Source organism: Macaca nemestrina, chromosome X (genome assembly GCF_043159975.1).
Source record: "Macaca nemestrina isolate mMacNem1 chromosome X, mMacNem.hap1, whole genome shotgun sequence".
In the NCBI taxonomy this organism is placed as follows: domain Eukaryota; kingdom Metazoa; phylum Chordata; class Mammalia; order Primates; family Cercopithecidae; genus Macaca; species Macaca nemestrina.
Window position 1 is genome coordinate 147,970,280 of NC_092145.1, and position 14,910 is coordinate 147,985,189.

Below are 14,910 nucleotides of genomic sequence, written 5' to 3' on the forward strand. Positions count from 1 at the left end.
GACTCAGTAGAGTATGGTCACAGCTATGATTTATTGCAGTGAAAAGACACAAACCAAAAGCAGCAAAGGACAATGGTGCATGACGCGATGCCCAGAAGAAACCAGGCCCAACCTTCCAAGCATCCCCTCCCACTTTAGTCACACGAATGTACTTGATTCCTTCCGCAACAAATTGAGAAAACACATGCCAACTGCTCTCTACCAGGGAGGCTCGTTAGAGATTCAGTGCCCATGGTGTTTACTGGGGGCTGGTCATGTAGGCACACTCTGCCCAGCACGTACCAAAATTCCAGCCTCCCAATAGGAAAGCAGGTGTGCAGCAAAAACCATATTGTTTGTACAAATGGTGTAAGAGCAGTGAGCCACTCTTCTCAGTTCTGGGAATGGTGGGAACCACCCTGAAATTCAAGTTCCCAGACATGAGCCAAGGGCCAACCTTACAAGCAGGGCTTTCTAAGGAGAGCAGTCTCAGGCCTGCCATGTGTGTTGGTTTTTTGTTTTTGAGATCGAGTTTCGTTCTTGTTGCCCAGGCTGGAGTGCAATGGCGCGATCTTGGCTCATTGTAACCTCTGCTTCCGGGGTTCAAGCGATTCTCCTGCCTCAGCCTCCCGAGTAGCTGGGATTACAAGTGTCCACCACCACTCCTGGCTAATTTTTTGTATTTTTAGTAGAGACAGGGTTTCACAATGTTGTCCAGGCTGGTCTCGAACTCCTGACCTCAGGAGATCCACCCGCCTTGGCCTCTCAAAGTGCTGGGATTACAGGCATGAGCCATGGCACCCGGCCACCATGTTAACTCTTTTCTGTACAGATAAATGTGTCTATACATACATCCATGCATATACATACATACATAAATACATAGATACAGAGTAAAAACTTTTCTGCTCTTCTTATAGACCATCCACCCAATCCCACACTCATCCCCACAAGAAACCATTCTTATTGGTTCCTTGCTTACCTTTCCAGAGTTTCTTTAGGCATACTAGCAAGTAAAAACATATTCTTCTGGCCCTGCCTTTGTCATAATTTGTTAGCATATACTCTCTTCCTCTCTCCTTTTTTTTTTTTTTTTTCATTTGCATTTCCTTCTGTACCTTTATCTCAGGGGCATCTGTATTTTTTCTTCTCATAGCTGGAAAACATCCCATTTTCTGGATGTTTCACAATTTACTTAACCATTTTCCTAACGGACATTTGGGTTGTTTCTGATCTTTGGTATGGCAAGCACTAGTGCAATAAATACCCTTGGGCCTCCGAAAGACCTTCTTCTGAAGAGTTAGCTGTGGCTCCAGTGAACTACCCCAGTCTGAGTGATGACGTAGAAGATCCTACCTTATTGATCTAGTCCCCCATCTGTAAGTTAGCTCAAGAGAGATCACTGGATGGAGAGGATACAGTTCTCTTTATCTTGTGAGGATGGCCTCTCACTGGCTGGGGCACCTCATACTTTGTTTTCTAGGTCTCGTTGTATTTCTTCTTTCCTTTTAGGTGGAAATGAGGAGGAGTGGGAACAGCCCTTGGTGGGTAGGTAAGGTTTAGTGTAGGGTTGCCAAATTTAGCAAATCGGGACATGCTTCTACTAAAAAATTATTTTTTATCTGAAATTCAAATTTAATTGGGTGTCCTGTATTTTATCTGGCCACCCAGTTTAGTGCCATATTTTATTCTATTTTATTTATTTATTTTTAGAAACAGGGTCTCACTATGTTTTCCACATTGGCCTTGATCTCCTGGTCTCAAGCAATCCTCCCACTTCAGCCTCCCAATATTTTTAGATTATAGGCATGAGCCACCATACCCAGCAGTACCATATTTTAATCTAGAGATTTAAACATTGAAGGACTCCTGGGGTGAATGCTCTGAAATGAAAAGGAAGATCAGACTTGATCAGCATCCAGAGTGGCGATTAAACAAAGATATGGTCATGGACAGAAGCCCTAGGTTTGAGTCCCAGCTCTGCCAATTGACTCAGGCATAGACATCAAAGTGGTTCAATAGAAACTTGGCATTGGCCAGGCATGGTGGCTCATGCCTGTAATCCCAGCACTTTGGGAGGTCAAGGCGGGTGGATCACCTAAGGTCAGGAGTTTGAGACCATCCTGGCTAACACGGTGAAACCCCATCTCTACTAAAAATACAAAAATTAGCTGGGCATGGTGGCAGGCACCTGTAATCACAGCTACTCGGGAGGCTGAGGCAGGAGAATTACTTGAACAAGGGAGGCGGAGGTTGCAGTGAGCCGAGATTGTGCCATTGCACTCCAGCCTGGGGACAAGAGTGAGACTTCAGCTCAAAGAAAAAAAAAAAAAAGAAACTTGGCAACATAGCAGGATGGCAAGATGGCTGCCTCTGCTTTTGCTGGTGCGATGAGAGCAGCTTCAGGAATCTATGGCTCCTGAATATTTTTGCATCTCCAGCCCACCAAAACTGTGCCAGGAATGCCTCTCTTATTTCTGCATTGTCTACTGGACGTTTTAGTCATATTCAGACACCATTCATTTCCTCCACTCCCAGGCTTATCACATCTGTCAGAAACTTGACATGTGGGCATACTTCAGTGATCCCCAACAGAGTGGCCCCCTTGCTTCCAAGTGTCCTGAAGCTGCCGGTCAGAACTGTAATATACATCAGTACACAAAAAGACAAGAGAAAGACTGTGAAAACTGTCATCTATAGGTTTCTTCAACTTCATTCTGGCCTTTGGGTGAGGAGAAAAGCTGGTTATAAGAAAAAATTCTGGAAAAAGATCCCTGCAAGAAAAAAGTGATTGAGGGAATTTGTGTTCTGCAATAAATCCCAGAGTAAACTCTTAGATAAAATGACAACGTCCTTCTGGAAGAGGTGAAACTGGTATGCTGAGGATCCTTATCAGAACTATCATTATGAAACAAACCTGAAAGTATAGATCAGAAGTTTCACTTGTTTCTCAGTTATTGAATATGTATCTTTGTGTACATGACATCTTTGCAAACATAGGTAAATATAAAACTGATGTAAATTGTACCAGTTACTATGTAAACATCCAATGCCAACATGAAACTTATAAAAGTTTTTGAACTTAAAAAAACAAACAAACTTGGCATCATACATCTTCTCCCAAAACTGGAAAAACACCTCTTTACTGATAGGAACTTAAATAAATCCCTTAAACAAGTTGCCCAAGTCTAGTTAATGCTGTGTTGCCAGCATGTGGAAGTACAAAGTCTCACGTTTCTTTATGCAAGTTGCTTGGTTTGGATGAGCGTGTGAGTGAGAGGTAGGTATGAATCCCACTTCCTTACAGTTCATGCTAGTTTTTTCCACTCTCAGATGTTGTAAGTCAGGGTCTGCTTGATGCAAAGGAGGGAGGACTTTCATGACAAATATCGTGGTATTTGTATAACAAGTCTAAAAGTTTTAACCCCTTCAGTTAGATACAACCATGGACATTTTTCAAGTAATAATATTTTTATTAGAAATTTGCAGATACCTTGAGCCTGTTCTTTGTAATGACATGGAAAAAGAACACAGCCTACATATCCCTTTGTATATAGGATAATTTTAGCATTGTAAAGCCCCGGTGTCATAATTAACCTTGTCTTTTGTTTCTCATTCCCCTTTTAAACTAAAGTATGAAGCACTTCACTGCTTAGTTCTTCTGTAAGTTTCATTTTACTATGAAATGAAAGTGTTCTGAAGATATCCTTGACAGGATATGCAAACGAATGTAACAAAAACCTTCCTTTGTGTTGAAGGCTGGTCCTCAGTACATACTGGATTTTTCCAGATGAGTCCAAAAGGTCAGATGCCTTGAAAAAAGGCCCCCGATGCAAATAATCAAGTAGTTGACCTGGTAAAAAAGAGGAAAGACTATTCCTGCATGCATTGGTCTTTGAGTGGTTCCACCTGCTGTCTTGTAAACTCAGAAGCAGTTTTCCTGAGGTGGGTGTTACTGACAATCTAGCTCACCATCTGAGACCCATAAGTAGATTCATGAGTGGTGAGGTATAGTGAAGACCTTCACTTGTTTGGGATTCAACATACATGGCCAGCCAATGAAAATGTTAACTCACACCTGCATATGCCTTCATCTTGTTATGGAACTCGAGGCGCCATCATTCATAATGCTTGAAAATAAAACACCTGCAAGGCAGCTATTGTTAAAACCTAACTTGCCCACAAGAAAGCTGATGCTCAACGAAGTCAAATCTCTAGTAATAAAACCGGGTTACTATTCATATCGTGACTCTACTGCCCAAGTTCTTTCCGTAAGTCATCTAAACAGCCAGGACCTCAGCAATCTGACTAGATAAAAACAAAAAATTCTTCTTGAGTTTATGATCCTAAGGGTTTCTTTTTCATATTTAAAGCAGGTATTCCTATTAGATGCTGTCACATTTTGCTTATCTCTTGCTGTGTAACAAACCATCCCAAAACGTACCTGCTTAAAACAGCAACCATTTTACTTGTTCATGATTCTGTGGTTGACTGGGGCTCTGCTGGGCTGTTCTTTGGTTGGTTTCAGTTGGGGTCTCCTGTGAGGTTGCAATCAGATGGCTTTGTTCACATGTCTAGTTCCCCAGTGGGGAAGGTTGAGAGGGCGTGGTCTTTTCCTCTTTTCTTCCCCATGTGGCTAGCTTGGGTTTCTTTTCACAGTGGTTTGATCCTGAGAGTAAGCATTTCAAGAGAGATAAGCTCCAATGTGCCAGCACTTATCAAGTGTTTGCTTACATCATTCTTGCTAATGTCCTATTTATTGGCCGAGCCCGAAGTTCATATGGAAGGATACTCCACAGGAGTGTGAATACCGGGAGTTATGGTTCATCGGGAACCACCAAAGTAGCAATCCACCACTTGTAGTATATACAACAGAAATGTTAAAAATTTCATATTCAAGCCAAGATCTGTTGTTTCAGATTTTTTTGAAGAATATTGGATTTAAAATATATTACTTTAGAATACTATGCAGCCTCCAAAAGTCACATATTAGAATATTACATGACATGGAAAAAGGTACTATGCTAAGAGTAAACCAAAAAAAGTTTTAAAACAAGTATTTGTTTGTATGTATACTCCACTTTTAGCCATTGTTATTGCTGATTATTTTCATTACTTGTCTTTGCATTTATCACAATTTTGTCAGTGCATATATACTATTTTTAATCAGTAATAAAGTATTTTTGCTATTGAAGAAAAAATCTGAAAATAGTATTGCAATAATAGGTGATAGGTTAACGAGGTTTGAGTATGTTTATACAATATTATTTATATTGCTATATTGCTTTATAGATCCTGGAAAGTAAAATATTTGTAGTCAATAAAATAAAGTTCTTACAGAAATGCAAATAAAACAATACCCCAGTACTGTTAAATTATCAGATTGGAAAAAAGGAAAAAGATGATCAATTCAGTGTTTGCCAGGATTTAGGGACTTTGGGTGAGAGTGCAAATGGACACAACCTTTCTGGCAAGCAATTGAAATCGATCAGGATTTTAAATGGGCATTACTTTGTAGGAATTCTTACTAAAGAGGAAAACGTTTTAAATTCTCCAAACTGTAGCTACTAACTTGTACTGATTTGTAGAATTAATGGTGGTGCTTTGTTCCTTTATATACTTTCTGCCATTCTTCATACCATCTACACATAGTTGCCCAAAGCTGATACACATAAATGTTGAGAACAGGCGGCAGAACTTGAAAGCTTCATGGTCCATGACCTTACACTGGAGCTTCTCAGTCTCAGCTGCACATTGGAATGGGATCATTACAAAGTTCCTGACTACTGTATTGACACCAAAGGTTCTGATTTAACTACTCTTGGGTGTTGCCTGAGTATTTGGAATTTTCAAGGATGCCCATGTGATTCCAATTGATAACCAACTTTGAGACCAACAGGCGTAGTCCAAACTCTCTTGACTAACTAACCTGAAATTCTGACTGGTTAACCTGCATTCTCCTTACCTTCTGTTGAAAAAAAAAAAGTTGGTCGATTTCTTATTAATGTCTCAAGTTGATAGGCTATCAGTACATATGTCTTATTGCTCTCAACAGTTGAGTTGTTTTCCTAGAGCCGGTTGTGTCTGTTTCTAAACTTTTTATTCTCTATTTGTTTTGTTTGTTTGTTTGAGACAAGGTCTCACTCTGTCACCCAGGCTGAAGTGCAGTGGTGTGATCATGGCTCACTGCAGCCTTGATCTTCCAGGCTCAAGCAATCCTCCAATCTCAGCCTCCCGAGGAGCTAAGACCACAGGCATGCACCACCATGCCCAGCTAATTTTTAAATTTTTTGTAGAGACAGGGTCTCGCCACGTTGCCTAGGCAGGTCTTGAACTCTTAGACTCAAGCGATCCTCCTGCCTCTGACTCCCAAACTGCTGGAATTACAGGTGTGAGTCACTGCACTTGGCCCTAAAACATTACTTTTTAAAGGCAATTCTCATATTACTGAAATCATTGGAAATTGCTTAGATATTGGGTGTTTGTTGAATCCCTTATTACAAATGACTTAAGTACTTTTAATTTCAATGTTTTTTGATAATAACTGCATTTTTGCCAATGGAATATGAATAATATAGGAACATTACCTTATGCTTTGTGCTGCTAGAAGACCAGCATTGTCTTTGTCTTTCCATAAAACCAAAGCGTTAGTAACAACTGAAATATCCCAAGCAACCACAACAGTGCCCGGCAATTATAGTTGTTGGTTAAGTGAGTACAAATATCAGAAACTTTTGTTCTAGGTACATTCAAACCTTGAGGTAAGTCAGAAGCTTGTATTCTCTGCCAATGTCCACCAAGTTGGCATAACTTTTCAGCTGATTTACAAGATTTGCCATGAAATATAATTAAATTCGAGTATAACTTACCAGAACCAGAGCCATTTTTATCAGAGAAGGAAGTGATCTTTCCTTACGCAACAGACAGGGACCATTACATTAGCACCTAGCGTGGACTTACCTATTAGGGTGGTTTTCAATTTTCTCCTAAGGTTTTTGGTGATGCAGATGCTGCTAGTCCAGGGCCTCACTTTGAGAACCACTGCCTTATAGATCACCATTATTTAAAAAATCTCCAGTATACAGTGTTGTTATTTTGGTTCTCATGTTAGCATAATGACCTGAAAAAGGACTAGGCAAATGCAGTGAGTGAAATGAAGACCTTGTTTTTGGAGAAAGGCAAAGGACAACCAAATCAGTGGAAGCAAGTATTCAGGTTCTGATAGAAGTTACCATACCGTATTTTTGGCTTTTCCTCACTGCCCTGAGGTTTAATGATAAGCTTCTTCACTGTTATGCACTAGTGATTAGAATCATTGAAGTTGCCTGGGTTAATGCAAACATCTCTGCTTAAAGAACAGAAAAGCTCCATTTTCTTTTTGTTGTTGTTGTTGATTTGTTTGTTTGTTTTGAGGCAGGGTCTCTCTCTCTGTCTCTCACCCAGGCTAGAGTGCAGTGGCTCGATCTCAGCACACTGCAATCTCTACCTCTCCGGTTCAAGTGATTCTCCTTCCTCAGCCTCCCGAGTAGCTGGAATTACAGGTGTTTGCCACTGTGCCCAGCTAATTTTTGTATTTTTAGTAGAGACAGCGTTTTACCATGTTGACCAGGCTGGTCTCGAACTCCTGACCTCAAGTGATCTACCCACCTCAACTTCCCAAAGTGCCGGGATTACAGTCGGGAGCCACCATGCCTGGCTGAAAAGCCCCATTTTCTAACCCCAGCTTTTCCTCTAGGGAACTGTGTAACCTTACTAAGCCGGTTACTTAGTCTCTTTGAGCCTTAGTTTCCTCATCTATAAAATAAGATGGGAATCATTCAGTCATGAATGTTCCATCTAACTCCAAAATCTTATCAATTCCATGACCTTTGACAGATGTAATGGGCTCTGATTTGACCACAGATGACTTTTGCCGTTTTGGCCCATAAGAGTTAAATTACCAGGTGACTGGGAAGATGGCCAAATAGGAACAGCTCTGGTCTGCAGCTCCCAGAAAGATCAACACAGAAGGCGGGGGATTTCTGCATTTCCAACTGAGGTACCCGTCTCATTTCATTGGGACTGGTTAGACAGTAGATGCAGCCCACGGAGGGTGAGCAGAAGCAGGGTGGGGTGTCATCTCACCTGGGAAGTGCAAGGGGTCGGAGAACCCCCTCTCCTAGCCAAGGGAAGCCGTGAGGGACTGTGCCATGAGGAACAGTGCATTCCAGCCCAGGTACTATGCTTTTCCCACAGTCTTTGCAACCCACAGACCAGGAGATTCTCTCGTCGGGTGCCTACATGACCAGGGCCCTGGGTTTCAAGCACAAAACTGGTCGGCCATTTGGGCAGACACCGAGCTAACTGCAGTTTTTTTTTTTTTTCATACCCCAGTGGCACCTGGAACACCAGCCAGACGGAACCATTCACTCCCCTGGAAAGGGGGCTGAAGCCAGGGAGTCAAGTGGTCTAGCTCAGTAGATCCCAACCCCACAGAGCCCAGCAAGCTAAGATCCACTGGCTTGAAATTCTTGCTGCCAGCACAGCAGTCTGAAGTCAACCTGGGATGCTCAGGCTTGGTAGGGGGAGAGGTGTCTGTCATTACTGAGGCTCGAGTAGGTGGTTTTCCCCTCACAGTGTAAACAAACCTGCCGGGAGGTTTGAACTGGGCAGAGCCCACTGCAGCTTGGCAAAGCCACTGTAGCCAGAATGCCTCTCCAGATTCCTCCTCTGTGGGAAGGGCACATCTAAAAGAAAAGCAGCAGCCCCAGTCAGGAGCTTACTGATCAAACTTCCATCTCCCTGGGATAGAGCACCTGGGGGAAGCGGTGGCTGTGGGCACAGCTTCAGCAGACTTTAATGTTCCTGCCTGCCAACTCTGAAGAGAGCAGTGTATCTCCCAGCACAGTGCTTGAGCTTTGCTAAGGGACAGACTGCCAACTCAACTGGGTCCCTGACCCTCGTGCCTCCTGACTAGGAGACACCTCCCAGCAGGGGTCAACAGACACCTCATACAGGAGAGCTCCAACTGGCATCTAGTGGGTGCCCCTCTGGGATGAAGCTTCCAGAGGAAGGAAAAGGCAGTAATCTTTGCTATTCTGCAGCCTTCGCTGGTAATACCCAGGCAAACAGGGTCTAGAGTCACCTCCAGCAAACTCCAGCAACCTGCTCCTCAATGACTAGTGGATAAATAACAAAATTAAGGCAGAAATAAATAAGTTATTTGAAACCAATGAGAACAAAGACAGCATACCAGAATCTCTGGGATACAGCTAAACTAGTGTTTAGAGGGAAAGTTATAGCACTAAATGTCTTTGTTCTCAAAAGAAAGCAGGGAAATACCTGAAATCGACACCCTAACATCACAATTAAAAGAACTAGAGAAGCAAGAGCAAACAAATTCAAAAGCTAGCAGAAGACAAGAAATAACTAAAAACAGAGCCGAACTAAAGAAGATAGAGGCACAAAAAACCCTTCAAAAAATCGGTGAATCCAGGAGGTGGTTTTTTGAAAAGATTAACAAAATAGATAGACCAACAAAAAATAACAGACTAACAAAGAAGAAAAGAGAGAAGAATCAAATAGACACAATACAAAATGATAAAGGGGATATTACCACTGATCCCACAGAAATACAAAGTACTATCAGAGAATACTAAAAACAGCTCTGCGCAAATAAACTAGAAAATCTACAAGAAATGGATAAATTCCTGGACACATACACCCTCCCAAGACTAAACCAGGAAAAAGTCAAATCCTTGAGTAGATCAATAACAAGTTCTGAAATTGAGGCAGTAATTAATAGCCTACCAACCAAAAAAAGCACAGGACCAGACGTATTCACAGCTTAATTCTACCAGAGGTACAAAGAGGAGCTGGTACCATTCCTTCTGAAAGTATTCCAAACAATAAAAAAAGAGGAACTTCTTCCGAACTCATTTTATGAGACCAGTATCGTCCTGATACCAAAACCTGGCAGAAACACAACAAAGAAAGAAAATTTGGGGCCAATATCCCTGATGAACATCAATGAGAAAATCCTTAATAAAATATTGGCAAACCAAATCCAGCAGCACATCAAAAAGCTTATCCACCACAATCAAGTCAGCTTCATCTCTGGGCTGCAAGGCTGGCTCAACAAATGCAAATCAATAAACGTAATCCATCACATAAACAGAACCAATGACAAATACCACATGATTATCTAAAAACTCTCAATAAACTAGGTACTGATGGAACGTATCTCAAAATAATAAGAGCTATTTATGACAAACCCATAGCCAATATCATACTGAATGGGCAAAAGCTGGAAGCAGTCCCTTTGAAAACCGGCATAAGACAAGGATGCCCTCTCTCACCACTCCTGTTCAACATAGTATTGGAAGTTCTGGCCGGGGCAATCAGGCAAGAGAAAGAAATACAGGGTATTCAAATAGGAAGAGAGGAAGTCAAATTGTCTGTTTGCAGATGACGTGATTGTATATTTAGAAAACCCCATTGTCTCAGTCCACAATCTCCTTAAGCTGATAAGCAACTTCAGCAAAATCTCAGGATACAAAATCAATGTGCAAAAATCACAAGCATTCCTATACACCAATAATAGACAAACAGAGAGCCAAATCATGAGTGAACTCCCATTCACAATTGCTACAAAGAGAATAAAATACCTAGGAATCCAACTTACAAGGGATGTGAAGGACCTCTTCAAGGAGAACTATGAACCACTGCTCAAGGAAATAGGACACAAACAAATGGAAAAAGATTCCATGCTCATGCATGGGAAAAAATGATATCCTGAAAATCGTCATATTTCCCAAAGTAATTTATAGATTCAATACATCCCCATCAAGCTACCATTTACTTTCTTCTCAGAATTAGAAAAAAACTACTTAAATTTCATATGGAACCAAAAAATATACCATATAGCCAAGTAAATCCTAAGCAAAAAGAACAAAGCTGGAGGCATCACGCTACCTGACTTCAAACTATATTACAAGGCTACAGTAACCAAAACAGCATGGTACTGGTACCAAAACAGATATATAGACCAATGGAACAGAACAGAGGTCTCAGAAATAATGCCACACATCTACAACCATCCGATCTTTGACGAACCTGACAAAAACAAGCAATGCAGAAAGGATTCTCTATGTAATAAATGGTGTTGGGAAAACTGGCTAGCTGCATGCAGAAAACTGAAGCTGGAACCCTTCCTTACAACTTACACAAAAATGAACTCGAGATGGATTAAAGACTTAACTGTAAGACCTAAAACCACAAAAATCTTAGAAGAAAACCTAGGCAATACCATTCAGTGCCAAGACCAGCTTGGTTGGGGAGACCCTAACCCAGCGGCGCTAGAGGAATTAAAGACACACACACAGAAATACAGAGGTGTGAAGTGGGGAATCAGGGGTCTCACAGCCTTCAGAGCTTAGAGCCCCAAACAGAGATTTACCCACATATTTACTAATAGCAAACCAGTCATTAGCATTGTTTCTATAGATATTAAATTAACTAAAAGTATCCCTTATGGGAAACGAAGAGATGGGCCAAATTAATTGCAGCAAGAACACACCCTTAAGACACAGATCGCTCATGCTTTTGTTTGTGGCTTAAAAATGCCTTTAAGCGGTTTTCTGCCCTGAGCAGGCCAGATGTTCCTTGCCCTCATTCCCATAAACCCGCAACCTTCCAGCTTGGGCATTAGGGCCATTATGGACATGTTACAGTGCTGCAGAGATTTTATTTATGGCAGGTTTGGGGGCCAGTATATGGCCAGATTTTGGGGGGCTTGCTCCCAACAATTCAGGACACAGGCATGGGCAAAGACTTCATGACCACATCACCAAAAGCAATGGCAACAAAAGCCAAAATTGACAAATACCATTCGGGACATAGGCATGGGCAAAGACTTCATGACTAAAACACCAAAAGCAATGGCAACAAAAGCCAAAATTGACAAATGATCTAATTAAACTAAAGAGATTCTGCACAACAAAAGAAACTATCATCAGAGTGAAAAGGCAACCTACAGAATGGGAGAAAATTTTTGCAATCTATCCGTCTGACAAAGGGCTATTATCCAGAATCTACAACAAACTTAAACAAATTTACAAGAAAAAAAAAAACCCATCAAAAAGTGGGCGAAGTATATGAACAGAGACTTCTCAAAAGAAGATATTTATGCGGCCAACAAACATGTGAAAAAAAGCCTATCATCACTGGACATTAGAGAAATGCAAATCAAAACCACAATGAGGTACCATTTCACACCAGTTAGAATGGCAATCATTAAAAAATCAGGAAACAACCGATGCTGGAGAGGATGTGGAGAAATAGGAATGCTTTTACACTGTTGGTGGGAGTGTAAATTAGTTCAACCATTGAGGAAGACAGCGTGGCAATTCCTCAAGGATCTAGAACCAGAAATACCATTTGATCCAGCAATCCCATTACTGGGTTTATACCCAAAGGATTATAAATCAGTCTACTATACATACACATGCACACATATGTTTATTGCAGCACTATTCACAATAGCAAAGACTTGGAACCAACCCAAATGACCATCAATGATAGACTGGATAAAGAAAATGTGGCATATATATACCATAGAATACTATGCAGCCATAAAAAAGGATGAGTTCATGTCCTTTGCAGGGACATGGATGAAGCTGGAAACCATCATTCTCAGCAAATTAACACAGGAACAGAAAGCCAAACACCACATGTTCTCACTCATAAGTGGGAGCTGAACAATGAGAACACATGGACACAGGGAGGGGAACATCACACACTGGGGCCTGTCGGGGTGTGAGGGGCTAGGGGAGGGATAGCATTAGGAGAAATACCTAATGTAGGTGACAGGGTGATGGGTGCAGCAAACCACCATGGCAGGTGTATACCTATGTAACAAACTTGCATGTTCTGCACATGTGTCCCAGAACTTAAAGTATATATATATATATGAGTTAAATGTTAAATTACCTTGGATATATTGATTCCTCTTCATTCTGGCCTCTCACAGCAGGATGAAAAATAACTGAAGGGCCAGGTAACCCAAAAACCTGAATGGCTCATCAAAAGATCTGCTCTCTTGACTGGGCGAGGTGGCTCACATCCGTAATCCCAGCACTTTGGGAGGCCAAGACAGCAGATTATCTGTGGTCAGGAGTTCAACACCAACCTGGACAATATGGTGAAACCCCATCTCTACAAAAGTACAAAAAAAAAATTAGCTGGGCATGGTGGTGGGCACCTGTAATCCCAGCTACTCTGGAGGCTGAGACAGGAGAATCACTTGAACCCGGGAAACAGAGGTTGCAGTGAGCCAGATTGTGCTACTGCACTCCTGCCTGGGTGACAAGAGTGAGACTGCATCTCAAAAAAAAAAAAAAAAAAAAAAAGGTGCTCTCTTGAGGTCACTGTTAAAATTAGGCTAAACTTCAATCATCTCCTTCAAGGTTACTGTTAGTATATTAATTTCTTCCTTTTTTTTTTTTTTTTTTTTTAATTGGAGACAGGGTCTTACTCTGTCATCCAGGCTGGAGCACGGTGGCGCGATCTTGGCTCACTGCAACATCCACCTCCTGGGCTCAAGCGATGCTACCCCCAAACCCCCCAAGTAGCTGGGACCAGAGGCCTGCGCCACCATGCCTGGCTAATTTTTGTATTTTTTGTAGAGACAGGGTTTCACCATGTTAGTCAGGCTGGTCTCAAACTCCCGAGTTCAAGCAATCCTCCTGCCTCGGCCCCCCAAAGTGCTGGGATTACAGGTATGAGCCTTCATACCAGGCCTAGTATATTAATCTCTTGATTTAAAAAAACCAAAATCCTTGTGACTTATTCTAAGGCTGAATTGTTCTTAGAGGAACTTGAGGGAATAATTTAGTGACGGATTCAAAATCTTGTGCCCAGGTCATGGCAGATGTAGAAATCAGTGCTTGTAGCCCTGCATCAAAAGGATAATGTGGCTGGGTGCCATGCCTCACACTTGTAATCCCAAGTGCTTTGGGAGACTAAGGCAGGAGGATCACTTGAGGCCAGGAGTTCAAGACCAACCTAGTCAACATAGCGAGACTCTGTCTTTACAAAAATATTTAAAAATTAGCCAAGCATGGTGCCGCACACACCACTGCACTCAAGCCTGGGCAACAGAGCGAGACCTTGTCTCTGGAAAAAAAAAAAAAGAAAAAAAGAAATGAAACAAAACAAATGACAACAAAAAAAACAAAAAACAAAAAAGCAAGGATAATGGGATTATTTTGGTGTAAACCTCATTTTGTACCAAAACGCTAGCATTGAATTTTTAAAAGTGAGGTATGATTGCCGTTGTCTTATCCACTTTGTGCTAAAATGCTTTTTTAGTTGTGATTGGGCCAGGGGCCAGGATGAATCTCCTCTGTAACTCTGACCTGAGTCTTCAGGAAAGAAGATAGAGGAAGAAAGTCTTGGTTAAAATAAATCAGGTTGTCAAGCAGGGGTGATTCTGCCCCCAAGGAACATTGGCAAGGTCTGGACACATCTTTTGGTTGTCACAAATGTGGGATGGGGGCTGCTATTGGCATTTAGTGGGTGGAGGTCAGAGATGTTGCTCACCATCCTACGATGCACAGGACAGCTCCCCCAGGAAAGAATGAGCCAGCCCCAAATGGCAAGAGGGCTGAGGCTGAACAACCTTGAAACATGCTGGGAGGTGAAAGCAGGGAATCTCTCCCTGGGGAGTGTCTGGCCCCTGGGAAAGGCTGGTGCTTGGGCTAGTTTGTCCAACCTCCCTCCCATCTCTCCACCCCCAACACCCTCCTCCAGTTCTTCACATCTCTCTTACCTTCCCCCTCCCCTGTCCCCATTCTGAAATGCCTCCATCAAGGACTTCGGGAAGTTTATTGTGGATAAAATTGGCTCTCGGGAAAATACAAGAGAAACATGAGAAACTAATAAATGTAGGAA

At 41.9% G+C, this 14,910-nt stretch overlaps 1 pseudogene; it reads left to right on the plus strand.

Moving 5' to 3' along the window:
• The first annotated feature begins 2,342 nt into the window (after positions 1–2,342).
• On the plus strand, positions 2,343–2,848 carry LOC105478126 (large ribosomal subunit protein bL35m pseudogene; annotated as a pseudogene).
• The last annotated feature ends 12,062 nt before the right edge of the window (positions 2,849–14,910 follow it).